General features: G+C 41.5%; 1 protein-coding gene across 2 annotated transcripts in view; it reads left to right on the forward strand.

The window, feature by feature from the left end:
• LYPD1 (LY6/PLAUR domain containing 1) overlaps positions 1 to 16,301 on the forward strand; it is a 32,404-nt gene that overhangs the window by 14,553 nt on the left and 1,550 nt on the right. The window lies entirely within an intron of this gene.

Consider the following 16,301-nt stretch of genomic DNA (forward strand, 5'->3'; position numbering starts at 1 on the left):
CTGTTAATGCTGAGATAATAAGTCATAAATATCTATTCCCTCAATCCCCTGTGGCAAACTGGGGGACAGAGACACTGGCCGAGGAAAAGCAAGCGGCTGTGCAGGAAGCTTCCTGGCTCAGAAAGTTATAAATGAGAAGAGAAGCCCAAACCTAATGTGAAACTAAAGTAAAACCAACCATTGGCATCATGCGTTATGGCTTGGTTGTTTGCTTGCCATAATTAAGTTGGCATCAACGCTTAACAGCCTTGCAAATTAAACTCAGCAAAAAACTTTGGGAAAGGGTAATTGAAGACTTCCGACTAATGAAGTCAACACACCCCTATTATGAGGAAAGGAATGTTCTTGAGGAATCTCGTTTCATGTCTGTTCTGTTGTTGTGGCTGTTGTTTTAACAGCCACCTTTATTTTTACTCTTGGGGGTCATTGCGACTCCTTCGCATTACCCTGGGTCTCCGGCCTGCCAGTCAGGCTGCGGCGGCCCATGGCTCAGTGTCAGTGCGGACGCGCAGTGCAGAACTTGCCACCACCCTCATAGGGGGAGGGACTTCTAGATAGGAGTCATTAGCATTCTTGTTTGGTGCATGTAGCCCTCTGCAGCTCAAATGGAGGGGGCTGCTTTGGCTTTTAAAATAGTCATATCCATGGCAAAGGCAAAGCAGTTAAGAGCCAGGACACAAAGAACCACCTGCCAGGTCTCCTCTTTCTGTGCCTGAGAAACGGGGCTCGTGATGGGGCTTGCACCGCACCCTTACAGGCCTCTTCCCCACGCGTTCCCTGTACAACGCAGAGGCTGTCAGAATCCCTCACAGGGGGTTCTTTAAGGAAAAGAAAGTACATGGGAACAGATCGGACACCTTTCTTTCAAAGCTCAGTGAAAATGCATCTAGTTCACTCCCATTACCCGTTTCCGAGCATTTTTCTTTGCGGAGCTGTTCCCGGTCCTGCGCGGGGTATTTACTGTGATATAATCATAGCTCTGGTGCAGTAAGTGTTGGTTACTTTTCGAGCAGAGGAAGATTAGTCTCACTCCCAGACGGGTATTCACACAAGTAGCAGTTTGCCGTGGAAGTTCGACTTTAAAACTAAATTACATAACATGGGGTGAAAAGTAATGGACTATTAAAGGCTCTGTTTAGAAATTTCCATCTCATACCAGCACTGAGAGCAGCAGCAGAGAAAATGATTGGAAAATATAAATGCATGATGGTCTATAAAGAGGAAGAAACACACGCTTTATGCCTCTATTTTAATTGACCATTGGGGCAGAGACTACAGTGAGAGGACCAGGAAAATGACTTATTCAGTAGTGTGTATAGCGAGTAGATCCCAGGGGAACCGCGGCCCCATACTCTCTGGGATGGACCAGAATTGTGTGTACATCAGCAGGGGGTGAGGTGGGCACAATGCTCCCCAGCTTTTTTCTGACCCCATAGAGCTCAACTTGCCCAGCAAAAACGGTGCTCAGTGGCTATTGTTTATGATTCTCAAAGTCCAGAGGCTATTTGGAATAGAAGATTAGTAGGAAGATACTTCCTAACCCCACAGAGGACCACCACCTGAGAATGAAGTTACAGGACACTGCCAACTGGAGCAGATGGGACCTGGCGAGGTCTAGAGAATGCCCAGTGGTTATCAGTCTTTTTTCTTACCCGGGTCCTGAGCAAATTAAGAAACGAAACAAGGAACAAAGCAGATGAGGCAAAAAATATCACCATTGTTACTAAGAAATACTAGGAGGGAATCACATTGGGGTGAAAATCAAACAGGCTTCCAAATCAGCACCTCAGGTTAGCTGGTTCGCCAGGCGCAGACAGGCCAGGCAGGGGAGTGTGTAGCCCTGGGCAGCAGAGCCGAGCCGAGCCCCTGTTTGCTATGAGCTGCTCGCTCCCAAGGAGGAAGTGGGCCGACCAGCTCGTGCCCAGTTCATTCTTCCCAAACCTACCAATTAGATGTGTCACTCTGCCTCCCCTGCAGAAGAGGGAATAGAGAGGCGAGAGAGTCAGGAGTTACACTACTTGAGTCCCTTCCTATGGAAGGAAGTGTCAAGATCGGGGAAACTATCCCCTCGAGCCCATCACACTGAAAAAGTCATTTCAGGAGTCCCCAGGTCCCTTGAGGTATGAATGAAGTAGTGAAATAGCATGGATGTTTGGGGCTATGTCTCAGACACACTCACGACATTGGTCTTCAGCATGAGCAATGGCCAGGCATGTTTCACTGAGGCATTTGTTTGGGAAAACATAGAAAAATGATACACACTTGTCTCTCATCCATACCAATGGCTTTTATTAAAATTTTTTATTTTGAAATAATTTGAAACTTCAGGAAAGGTACAAAAATAGTAGAATTTCCATATACCCTTTACCTAGCTTCCCTCCCTGCCTCCCCCTCCCCTCTCTCTCTCTATCTCTCTGCATGTCCTCAGGTAAGGATTTTAAAAATAAGAAATTAACATTGGTGCAATGCTATTAATTAAACCCTGGTTTGTATTTGAATTTCTCCAGCTTTACTTTTTCTGGACCCCACGTTGCATCACATTGTCATGTCTCCTTACTTTCCTTTCATCTCTACCAGTTCCTCGATCTTTCCTTGTCTTTTGTGATCTTGAAATTTTTTAAAAGGACAGGTCTGCTTTGTGTACACTGTCCCTCAGTTTGGTTTGGCCTGATGTTTTCTCACTGTCACCATAAAAACATCTAAACCTGTAGAAAATTTTTATAAATTGTATTTGAACCAAACAGAGGATGCACCTGGAAGCAAGATCTCAATAGATTGAGATGAATGCTTCCTAGATTACAAGGTAGTTAAGATTAAGTGCTCTCTTGAGGGGACTGAAAGGGTGATCAGGATTTAGAAGGAGGGGTCTGAAAGGGCATTTTAAAGATGTGATAACTGAGAGGTACAGAAACAATGGACAGGGACTTTAAGGTAGAGACATAAGCCTTTTTCTAAAGATGGTGTTTTCCTGGGGCGTGGACGATGACCTGCCCTGCTAGGAATTTATGACCAGATCACTCTGTGAGGTTACTTTCCATAGAACCCCTTTTTTTGTCCACATCATGATCAGATTGAGGTTATAAGAACACTCAGAAGTGATGTGTCATCACTTCCCAGGGCATCCTATCCAGGGGTGCATGGCATTAATGTCATATTACTGGTGATGTTAACTTTGATCACTTAGTTAAGATGGTGTCTGCTGGGCTTCTCCACTGTAATGTTTTTTCTTTCTAATTAATAAGTAACGTAAAGGAGATAATTTGAAACTATTATACAAATTTACTGTTTCCTCCTCAAACGTTGCTCGGTAATTTCAGGATCTGTTGGTGGATCTCTCCCTTGCCAATTATAACTGTAGTGTTCTCATCTTAATTTCAATTTCCCTCACTCCTGGTGTATTTATTACTTGAAATTCTTCTGTAAGGAAGCACTGTCCCTTCTCCGCCAAACATTTATTTATTAAATCACTGATGTATGTCAGGATGAACTCACGGATACTCACTTTATTCCATGCGTTCTGACCCAGCACTGTTGTTACATATTTTGTTGCTCCAATTGCTCCAGCTGTCCATTGGGAGGTTGACATCTGTGTTTTTTCAACCTCATGTTTTTGAACAGTGTCTTGTTTTTCCAATACTTCCAGGCTCATATTTAACACCCCCTCCCCCCCAGCCCCGGTCTACTATGGGCTGGTCCTCATAGGCACTTTGCATGCAAGGTCATCTTAACTCTCACCCTGAATCTTTTTTTACTCTGTTCCATGGGCATGTTCTCCATTTTTCAGAAGGATAAACTGAGGCTTCGAGAAGTTAAATGCATTATTCAGTTCTCTCCAGCAAGATTTCTAGCCTGGGCCTGTTGGAATCCAGGGTTCATGTTCTTCACATTGGGTAAAGAATTATTTCAGAAGCAAAATAAACTGTGAACATTCCCTGTTTCAGCTTCTTCCACCCCATTTCAGAGATAAGGAAACTGAGGCCAGTACGTGAGGATCAAGGTCTTAATTATGTTTTTCCTGCTAGCTAGGATTTATTTGTGGGACTCTGAGTTCTTCAGTAGGTTTATACAGGTTATTGTCGTGGTGAGGTGTCCCACAGTGTCTTTTTGTTTTTCTTCTTTCCTTTCCCTTTCTTTTTAGCTTTTCACGTTTTGGTTAGGAGCTGCTTGCTTTAATTTGTCAATCAGGTTTTCTGGTTTTGGTCTCATTGGTATGTAGGGTTCTCTCCTGAGCTGATTCAATTGGCAGGGAGTCTCAGGTCTTTACTGGTAGTATTTGTCACCAGTAAATCTTATATCTAAGTTCCAAAAAAAAGAGATTTCTTCCAGACCCAGAACTTGATGGAAGAAATTAATGAAAGGCCCTTGATCTTCTGGCACTCAGCCCAGTCTTTCTTGACACTCCAGCACTGTTAGTAATTCTTACCAGGTCATTTTCAGCGGTAAAAGCACTAGCAGTTTCAATTCATTCTTAAAACTTCCTTTGCATACCTTATGATTAAATATCATTTTTAATGTTATGTTTGCTGGCAACTATGAATTGGACTTTTGAGCCTAAGTGTCATTTTGATCGATCAAGAAATAAAGACGTGAACAGTAGCCCTTCATGCTAAGGAATACCTTCCGCGTGAGTAACGTTACCACTCTCTCAAATGAGCTCTTGGACAATGTAAATCCATTTGAAAGTGATGTTTTCTGAAAGAAACAAAATCATTAATTTTTCTCTTCTCAAGTGTGATGTGTTTAAGAAGACCTAGAAAACCGTAACATCTCTAGAACTACATCTAGAGAATTCTCATAAAGCTCAGGGAGGACAAGCCACCACATCAGAGTTTACAGCCGTGTACCACTGAACAGTGGGGACGTGTCCTGAGAAATGCATTGGTAAGAGATTTTGTTGTGTGACTATTATAGAGAGCCCTTACACAAACCCAGGTGCACAGCCTGCTACACACCTAGGCTGAGTGGCATAGCCGCGGCCCGGCACGTTCCTGTGCAAAACGACCCGAGATTCAGTCAAGCACAAGAGGAGACGCAAACACGAGATGTGTGAGGCTGCTGCCAGCGTAACACAGCATATTGTTTTAGAGAGAACTATTTTTTATAAGTAGAAGGAATACACTCGAAAATAATGATGAAAAGTGTAGTAAATACATAAACCAGTAAGTCAGTTATTACCATTTTAAAGTATTATTACTGCACATAATTGTTTGTGCTATACTTTTATATGACTAGCAGCACAATAGGTCTGTTTACAGTACATCACCGTGAACACGTAAGTAGTGTGTTTTGCTGTGACGTTATAATGGCCATGTCACTGGGCATAGGAATTGCTCAGCTCTGTTGTAACCCTGTGAGGCCACCGTCATACATGCGGCCCATTGTTGACTGAATCATGGTGACGGGGCTCATGGCTGTATATTGTGCCTTAAGAGGCTGCCTTGCTTCTTGAAACAGAAAATAAGAGAACAGAGCCCAAGCAGCACTCTGGATCCACCATGGTTCAAACAGGATGTTACAGAAAACAAGACCTGCTGAAACTAAAGAGGCCCTCACACAAATGAGGTGGCTTCTGGTTATATGGAGTCACTGAAGAAAGGACCCAGGAAATTGCAACAGGGATGTGAGAGAGATGACTCCTAGGGACAGCTGTACCATGTAGAACCTGGGGGTGGGGTCTCCTCCAGTTCTCCTGCAGGGTTTTGGCTTTAAATATAACCCCTGTAAGACACCTAAATGCAAGTCTTAGTCAACAGACCTCCATCCTGCCCATGCTGGAAACAGCATTCAGTTAGTGGCTCCAACTCTGCTTTCTTTTCTCACTTTCCCTTCATGCTGTGGCTGTCTCCTGTTAGAGCGTAGCTGCTGCTCTCCACCCCTGTGGAGCCCAGGCCAACTGCAGGGCTTGCACATGCTATGAACAGCATACCTTCTAAAGAAACAGTTCAGTTAAAATATTTCAAAATACGGAGAAAAGATTCTACAAATACTGTAAAATTAGCAAAGGCCTTTGGTAGAGTAGCTTTGACACCCCTGGCACCCAGGCAGATCCTTGCTGGTATTCTTCAAAAAGCAAATGTTCCAGACTGCTGGGAGCTTGTTTCTGTCACCCAACTGGAGAGGAAAGAGTGGGCAGAGGGATAAGATTGTTTAGTGTAAAGGTGATTGGATTTTGATAGAATAGAGGTCAGCAAACTGGCCTGTGTAATGAAATGAATTGTGTACCCCCAAAATTTATATGTTGAAGCCCTAACCACCAGTGTGATGGCATTTGGAGGTGTGGACCTTTGAGAGGTAATTAGGCTTAGAGTGAGTCCCTGGTCCAGTGGGAGTGGTGTCCTCATAAGAGAGGGAGAGACACCAGACGGACCATATGAGGACACAGCTGTCTACCAGCCAGAAAGACAGAAACCTGATTTGCCAGCACTTTGATCTTAGACTTCTAGGCTCCAGAACTGTGAGAAAATTTCTGCTGTTTAAGCCATGCAGAGTCAGGGGTATTTTGTTATGGCAGCCCGAGCTGACTAATACAGCCTGTTCCAGTCAATGTTGTTTTATAGGAGCACAGCCGTGCCCATATGTTCACATGTAAGGTATGGCAGCTTCTCTGATAGACTATCCAGTAATTGTGACCAAGACTGCATGGCCTGCAAAGGCCAAAGTATTTACTATCTAACCCATTACAGAAAAAAGGGTGCCAACACCTGGAATAGAAATTTACCATATATGGTGTAGGTTTTGAGCAGGAAAAGTCACCCCAGTGGGATATTAAAGGACCAAGGAGAGGAAACCACCTTAGTGGGAAGTGGCCACACTAGCACTGCCCTGATCATCCCAGGAGTGTCCTGGACTTCGAACTCAGTCACCTCAAACATGAGCTAAATGGTTGACAGCATGTGGAATGAACAGCATCTGATCAGTCTGATAGGACAGGTGAAGCCTGACAGTGGGTTGGAAGGGAGCAGATGTGGTCACAGGAGAGCGTGGACAGCGGTGGAGAATAAAGCAGCTCGCCTCTCCCTCTCCACACTGTGGATCATCAGGGTGCCAGAGGTGTCCTGCTGCAGAGCAGAGCAGGAGCCGGGTTGTAATGCAGAATGAAGCCTTTGCAGGCAGCAAGAGGACCGCTCCCTGGACAAGTTACAGTGTACACTTAGGGTCTGCACTTGCTCTCTCCGTACCAAGGTGGTAACATGGAAGTTCAGACCCCCTGTGTCACAATCACCTGAGGCTGGCCTGGGAACCTGTGTGTTTAAGGAATGCCCCTGTAATCCTTCTGCAGACTGATGTCTGAGAACCACGCTTGAGCAGCTCCCACCTGCTGGAGTGCTTCTGTTCCTACCCAGGGAGTGGGTGGGTGCACTAGGACCAGCCCACTCCCTTCGTGAAGAACCTTGGTAACATAGAGTTTTGGCCAAAGGGATAGCATCGCACCAGCGATTCAGGACATTAAAAAGTTCTCATGTCTGTCTGCTGCCAGCCAGGGCAGCCTTGAGACTGCAGGGCCATGATGCTAGTCTTGGATCCATGCTATAGGTCTCAGTTATGTGGGATTCCAGAGCTGAGACCACCGCTGGGCCAGCTGCCTTCAAGCAGAGCTGTTTCAGATGCATTTTATCCTGCCCACTCAATCTGTAGTGACCCAGGTATGTTAGGAGCAAGCAAAGAGAGCTGGACTCAAAGAAAGAAAACACCATCTTTCTTCTTCCCCTCGTGTGATCAATAATTCAACCCTGTAAAGCAAGCCCGACACCTGATGGAGTGCTTGCTGCAAAGAAGACGACAGGGGCCATCCAGCATCCACATCTAACACTTCTTTCTTCCTCGCTCCCCCTCCTGCCCCACCTCCTGGCCTGCCTCTGGCCCTCCTCCATCTGAATACAGTGCTACCATGTCTGCTGAAACATGGCCTAGATACAGCCCAGGAGGAGCTGGGATAGAGTGTGAACAGCTGTTGGGGAAAGAGGAGCCAGTCATTTTAAATGTCAGAGCAAATCATTCAGTTAGGACTGAAGTCACTGTCCCCTCTGAGTGATGTGCCATGAGGTGTATGAACTCAACAGGTAGCTACCTGTGTGAATTAAGGGTGCAAATGAGGAAGTGCCTCGTGGTCAGATGATGATATGAGATGATGATGATGGAGATGATGGTGATGATATGAGATGATGTTGAGATGTTGATGAGATGATCATGATGATATGAGATGATAAAGATATGATGGAGATGATGATGGAGATGATATGAGATGATGTTCAGATGATGAAGATGATATGATGGAGATGATGATGGAGATGATCATGATATGAGATGATGTTGAGATGAGATGGTGATGATGAGATGATGGTGATGAAATGATGATGTGATGATAACTGCAGTAGCAAACACTTACATAGAACCTACTTTGTGCCAGGTGCTTTACCAAGCGCCTTACACACGGTTCACTTGACTTGAAAGGATCATTCCTAGTGCCTATAAAACAAGGACACACTATGGAACAGAAATGTGTTTACACCATTTATTTGGATGCATTTCAATCCAAATATATACTTAATTCTAGTGTGTAGGGTACAAAGGGCCCAATTTGCTCTTCCTTATTTCCATGTTTTATGTTTTCAGCATAATTCTTGGAAGAATATTTCCTTCAAAGTCAAATAGCGCAGGTCCCAGGGAACAGGCACAATCGCTGCAGTGGAATGAGCTCCCCTGGAAGTAACCCTGTATTTTTTTTTTTTTTACCTTTTCCTTTATTCCTCAGCATGCCCATCATTCACATCCTAAATAAGGCAGATTAATACAGCGACTTCCTCGAAGCGAACAATTTGTGGTATGCTTTAAGTGAGCGTAGCCACCATCTAAATCCAAGAGCCCCAGGAAGCCATCCCCTCTCTAAAGACTTAAGGAGAATTAAAGTTTTAAACGCTGGGTGTCTTGATTAATGTGGCGATACAGGATGGGGTGTTCCACAAGCGCACTTCCAGTCCGCAGATTAGAGCCGTGAGAAGTGACTTGGCACTGGCAGGATGCGCCTCTGTGTCCCTGCGGGGCGGAGTGGCTGTGCAAGCGGGATTAGCCCAGCTCTGCAGACGGATGGCCTTTCCTAACCTGCGGAGCCTGCTGGCTCTGGGTGTGAATCCCCATCACTGAGTTCCAGCCTCTCACAGCCCTGCCTGGATCAACAAGACTAGAGGCTGGTTTTAGCTCTATGTAACAACCTGTGTCACCCAGGTCCCGCCAGCCTTGGAATAAAATTTCAGTTGCAGCTAGTCAGAGAAGTATCCACTATCATGGGACTTCAGGGTCCCCTTCAAATGGTCCGTCCTTCTGTCTTTTCCCCTTTCTCCATTCATTCACTCATTCATTCAATAAATATTTAATGAGTCCTTATTATGTGCCAGGCACTTTTCTAATTGCTAGAGCTGCCTTCTATTAATAAAGATACAAGAGTAAAATCAGAAGTGTATTAGAAATGATTAAAAGTCAAGTAGGGAAGGAACATCCCTCAACTGTTTGGGGAAGTCTCTCACTCTGGCTCTTGGACACTGCCTTCTCCGGCAGCGAGTGGCTGCTGAGAGTCCCAGAATAGCCATAAAGCAGCAGGAAAACCAAATCCATGGCCTGGTACAGCCCAGACACCACCTCCTGCCTACAGCACTGCTGAAGTCTCGCAGAGCCGTGACACCCTTGTCCAAACCCATCTGAGTTCCCAGGAAAGCTCCAATGCCGTGAAGCTGGGCTGCATTCTGGGTGGAGTGATGTCCCCGTGTGCCACCCTGGTGTCATGTGCTGCAAGGCTCAGAGTTCAGTTTATACTTTTTCTTAGTTTATCATCACTGTTGCAATTCGTGAATGCATTCCCACTGTAAAACATTCAGATATCACAAATAAATCTAAAGTGCTTTCTGACTGTGGCCCAGCCCTAAAGTGACTACTGCTGCTCAAGTGTGAGCCTTCTGGACCTCTCTCTCTGATTTTATTAGAGATGTGTACACACACACACACACACGCACACATGTGCATGCACTCACACACACCTACAGACATACTGCAACAGCACATACTGTATTGCTTTGTGTTTTTTTCTTACATAAATGGTATATTTATAGATCATTTTGAAATTCATTGTTCCACTTATTAAGAACCACGTCAATATAGGAATAATTTAATAATCAGTAAATTGAGCCTGATCAATATAGAGCTCTATAGTTTCAACTGCCACTTAACACCCCGTAGTATAAATGTACCCTTTTCCTATTAAGGATGTGCACCTATGAAAGTATGTGTGTTTGTTTTGAAGGGTAAATGGCAAGAAGTGGAACTGTTGGATTTGTATATTTTCAATTATTAGCTATCCTTCCAGATTGCTCTGACACTCCATCAGCAGTTCCTGAGGGGATCCTTTCTGGTTTACCTGCAGCTCCTGCTCTCCTGGGCCCAGATCTGAGCTCGTGGAAGCTGGGTTAAAGGAAAAATGGAAAGACTGACAGAGACAAGCGCCCCTGCCCTGTGGCCCAGCGATTTGGGCTTTGGGGCATCTCTCTAGCTCTCTTCTTAGGAATGCATTCGTTCCCAGGGGCCCCCTGGTGGACACAGCGGGGAAGGGACAGCCGCACAGGGAAAGAGAAGGCATTGTTTACTTGAGGGTTTTTAAAAAAGTTCTTCACCTGCATTGTTCTGATTTCAGATGGTAAAAAGGGTCTAGTTTTCTTTCGTACCCTGTCCTCTGGCCACCCAGTACGCCCACCCAGAGACAACCAATGTTGTCTCTTGTGTACTCTTACAGGAATATTGTACACGTAGGTATACAAAATGTATGTATGTGTATGTAATTTTTGCCATTTTTCCCCCAGTGGGTGTGTATCATAGAGCAGAGATTCTAAAGCCAAGATTCCTGATTTCAAATCCTCTACCATATAATCACCTGCATGGCCCCTAACCACATCACTTAACCTCTCTGCCTGTCTCACCATGGAGCCATTATTGCTAGTTAGTACAATGATTAAATGAGTTAATGTTTGTAGAGTTCTTAAAATTGTATATATAGTAAGGAGCATGAACTCCGTGGTTAAATAAATAGTTTTAAAAGGAAGGTAGGAGGGCCCGGCCAGCCGTGGCTCAGCGGTTGAGCGTCAACCTAGGACCCAGGCGATCAGGGTTCGATTCCCCATCAGGGCACATGCCCGGGTTGCGGCTCGATCCCCAGTCGGGGGCGTGCAGGAGGCAGCCGATCAATGACTCTCTCATCATTGATGTTTCTCTCTCTCTCGCCTTTCTTCTCTCTGAAATCAATAAAGATGTATTTTTTAAAAATAATAAAAAAAATAATAAAAGGAAGGTAGGAGGGAAAGAGGAAAGTATTGTCCACCCATATTTTGCTTTCTTTTTTTAATTTGATACGTGTATATATTGTGAAATGCTAACCACAATAAGTCTAGTTAACGTCCATCACCATACATAGTTTTAATTTTTTTCATGTGATGAGGACTTCTAAGATTTTCTCTCTTAGCTACTTTCAAATATGCAATATAATACTAACTAGTCACCGTGTGCCTCTGGCAACCACCAGTGTGTTCTCTGTATCTGTGAGCTTGGGTTGTTGTTGCTGTTGACTTAGATTCCACATATAGGTGAGATAATATGGCATTTGTCTTTCTCTGAGTTATTTCTTTTAGCATAATGTCTGCAAGGTCCATGTTGTTGCAGATGGCAAGATTTCATCCCATTTTATGTCTGTATAGTGTTCCAATGTATATATGTACCACTTCTTTATTCATTAATTGCAAGCAATGCTGCAATGAACACAAGGGGTGTATGTATATATACATACATACATACATACATATATATTTACTTATTTTTTTTTTTCCAAATTAGTGTTTTTGTTTTCTTTGGATAAATACCCACAAGTGAAATTTGCTGGATCATGTGGTAGTTCTATTTGTAATTTCTTGGAACCTCGATATTGTTTTCTATCATGGCTGCACCAATTTACATTCCCACCAACAGTGCACAGGGGTTCTGTTTTCTCCACTTCCTCGCCAACACTTATTTCTAACAGGTGTGAGGTGATATCTAATTTAGTTTTAATTTGCAATTCCCTGATGATGAGTGATGTTGAGCATCTTTTCATGTACCTTTTGGCTATTGTATGTCTTTTTTTTGAAATGTCTATTCAAATCCTCTGCATTTTTATTTGATGTTTTTGTTTTGGGTTATTTTTGTTATTTGGTTGGTTCTGGTCCTTTTTTGCTATTGAGTTGTATGAGTTCCTTCTATATTTTGGGTATTAGCCCTTTATCAGGTATATTAATTTGAAAATATTTTCTCAAATTCAGTAGGTTGCCTTTTTAGTTTGTTAATAGTTTCCTTTGCTGTGAAAAATATTTTAATTTGATGTAGTCCCAAGTGTTTTTCATTTTTGTTGCCTTTGCTTTGGTCGTCAAATAAAGTTATTGCCAAGACCAAGGCCAAGGAGCTTACTGCCTATGTATACTTGAAGGAATTTTGTGGCTTCAGGTCTTACATTCAAGTCTTTAATCCATTTTGAGTAAACTTTTGGGTATGATTCAAGATCGTGGTCCAGTTTCATTTTTCTTTCACATCGCCATCCAGTTTTCCCAGCACCGTTTATTGAAGAGACTTTCCTTTTCCCATTGCAAGTTACTGGCTACTTTATCATAAATCAATTTAACATATGCTTAGGTTTTTTTCTGGGCTCTTCATTCAGTTCTATTCATCTGTCAGTTTTTATGCCAATACCATACTGTTTTGATTGCTATAGTTTTGTAATATAGTTTGAAATCAGAGAGTGATTTCCAGCTTTATTCTTCTTTAGCAAGGTTCCTTTAGCTCTTTAGGGTCTTTTGGTCCCATACAAATTTTATAATTGTTTGCTCTGTTTCTGTGAAAAATATTATTGCAATTTTGATAGTGATTGTGTTGAATCTATAGATTGCTTTGGGTGGTATGGACATTTTAAGACTATTAATTCTTCCATATCTTTCCATTTATTTGCATCTTCTTAAATTTATTTTATCAGTGTCTTATAGTTGTCAATATACAGGTATTTCACCTCCTTGGATAAATTTATTTCTAGGTATTTTAATCCTTTTCATGCAGTTGTAAATGGAACTGTTTTCTTGATTTCTCTTTCTGATAGTTCATTTTTAGTGTATAGAAATGTAACAGATTTTTGTATATTGATTTTGTGCCCTGCAACTTGACTGAATTAACTTAGTTTTTCATTTGTGTAGTCTTTAGGATTTTAATAGATACATAATATGTCATCTACAAATAGTGACATCTTTACTTCTTCCTTTCCAATTTGGATGCCTTTTATTTATTTTCTTGGCTAATTACTTTAACTAGTACCTCCAACACTATGTTGAATAAAAGTGGCGAGCGAGTGTGGACATTCTTGCCTTGTTTCTGATCTTAGAAGAAAAGCTTTCAGCTTTTCAATGTTGAGTATGATGTTAGCTGTGGGCTTGTCATATATTTACTATGTTGAGGTAAGTTCTCTCTGTACTCATGTTGGTGAGTTTTTATCATAATGAATGTTAAATTTTGTCATATGATTTTTCAGCATCTATTGGCATGATATGATTTTATCCTTGATTTTGTTAAGGATGGATTTGTGGAGGTTGAACCATCCTTGCATCCCTGGAATAAATATTTGATCATGATGTATTAATCCTTTTAATGTATTGTTGAATTTCCTTTGCTAATATTTTGTTGAGGATTTTTATAGCTGTGTTCATCAAGAATATGGGACTGTAATTTTCTTTTCTTGTGGTTTTCTTGTCTGGTTTTTGGTATCTGGGTAATGTTGGCCATGTAAAATGAGTTTAAAAATGTTCCCTCCTGTTCTATTTTTTGGAAGAGTTTGGGAAGGATTGGTATTAATTCTTTTTTGAATGTTAGGTAGACTTCACCTGTGAAGCTGTCTGGTCCTGGACTTTCGTTTGTTGGGAAGTTTTTGGTTACTGATTCAATCCCCTTACTAGTAATTAGTCTGTTCAGATTTTCTATTTCTTCATGATTCAATCTTGGAAGGTTATGTTTCTAGGAATTTTTTCATTTCTTCTAGCTTGTACAATTGTTGGAGTATAATTGTTCATAGTAGTCTTTTATGATCCTTTATATTTCTGTAATATCTCTTGTCTCTTTTTTCATTTCTGGTTGTATTTGAGTCTTTCTCGGTAAGTCTACCTAAAGGTTTGTCAATTTTGTTTATATTTTTTATGCAAAATATCTTGGTTTCATTGATCATTTCTATTGTCTTTTAGTTTGTTTCATTACTGTCTGATTTTGGACTTTTTTTTTTCTCTTTGCAGTTCTCTGAAGTATGTTTGAGGGTTTTCTTATTTCTTGAGATAGGCATTTATCACCATGAACCTCCCTTTTAGAACTGCTTTTCCCACATTCCTTAAGTTTCATTTGTCTCAAGGTATTTTTTTCTTGTTTTTCTTATGTGTTCTTTTTTGACCTGTTTGGTTGTTCAATAGCATGTTGTTTAATTTCCACCTATTGGTGAATTTTCATTTTTTCTTGTAACCAATTTCTAGTTTTATATCATTTAGTCAGAAAACATGCTTAATATGATTTCAATCTTACATTTATTAAGATTCATTTTGTGTCCTCACACATGTTCTATCCTGCAGAATGTTGAATGTGCACTTAAGAAAAATGTGTATTCTGTTGCTTTTGGGTGGAATGTTTTTATATATCTAAGTCTATCTTGTCTAACATGGTTTTTAAGGTCAGTGTTTCCTTATTGATTTTCTGTCTGGATGATCTATCCATTGATGTAATGGTGTATTAAAGTCCCCTACAACTATTGTATTGCTGTCTATTTCTCCCGTTTGCTCTATTAATATCTGCTTTATATATTTACCTGCTTCTACGTTGGGTGTATATTTTCAAATGTTATATATTCTCTTGCTGGACTGACCCCTTACCATTATGTAATACATAATTTTTGTCTCTTATTACCACCTGTTTTAAAGTCGATTTTGTCTGAAAAGTATAGCTACTCCCGCTTTCTTTTGGCTCTATTTGCATGGAATATCTTTTCCCACCCCTTCATAATCCGGTGTGTGTTATCTGAAGTGAGCCTCCTGTAGGCAGCGTATGGATGGGTCTTGTTTTTTAAATCCATTTAACCACCTGTCTTTTTGATTGGAGAATTTAGTCCATTTACATTTAAAGTAATTATAGATATGTATGCATTTATGGCCATTTTGTTAGGCTTAAAAATTAATCCTCAGCCATGTCATTAAGTAAAAATGGAAATTATAGAATAGCATATACGATGTAATTCTGTTAAATGTTTGTGCATGCACGCACACACTTTATTTAGAAACAGGCATCCAAAACTGATGAGTGCATACCTCTGAGAACCTGGGACTGGAAGGAGTCTAAACATATTTTACAGTGAAAAATATATTCAGTAAATATTTTTGAATTTTTAAAATAAAGGCAAAAGTTTACTGAAGTTGAACTGCCAAATGATAGAGAGTGCTTTAAGAATAAAGAGATAGTGAGCAAAACTTTATTTCCAGCAATGGGCAATGAATGGGAAATGTAGAGGCTATGTAGCATGTTCCTTAGAAATTAAACAGCGCCTCTTCTCTCCCCACCGCGTACCTCCTTTGTCCATGGGCATTACCTTACCAGAGCAGCTACTTCCAGGCCTTTTTAGTGGTGGTAGAAAATCAATCCATACAAACGTATGTAGGGGAAAAAATGACAAAACTACATGTTTTAATGTAAATCTAAGGCATTTCTTTATCCCCTTCTTGAAAGTTTAAGGCAGCTTAAGTCTTTACTGCTTCTCCAGCACCAAAAGCAGCCATTCTTCAGGGGGAAAGGGGAGCCCCAAAGCAACACCTGCAAACATACAGCTACAGGGAGGCAGAGGGAAAGGCACTCTGGCTACTGCTGGAATGTACCCCTCAGCTGTGCAGGGCAGCAAAGAGGCTACACTATTCACTTCCAGGTATAACTTTAGCATTACATATATTTATTATTTTTGGTCAAATTATCTCTCAATAAAAAAAAGTGATACAAAAGAGCCACACATACACCAAAAGCTATCTTCAGAGTAAAGCCCACCCCAAAAGAAAACAAACCAAACCATTTTGTCATTTATTGACTATCTGCTTTGCTATACAGTAATATGGACTTAATGGCATGGAGCCAGAATACTACATTCAAATCCCAGCTGCTCTACTTTTTAGTAGTGTGACTTTGGGCCAGTTAGCTAAACCTCTCTTGCCTTAGGCATCCCATCTGTAAAATGGGGA

The sequence above is a fragment of the Miniopterus natalensis genome, chromosome 8, assembly GCF_054644295.1.
Source record: "Miniopterus natalensis isolate mMinNat1 chromosome 8, mMinNat1.hap1, whole genome shotgun sequence".
In the NCBI taxonomy this organism is placed as follows: domain Eukaryota; kingdom Metazoa; phylum Chordata; class Mammalia; order Chiroptera; family Miniopteridae; genus Miniopterus; species Miniopterus natalensis.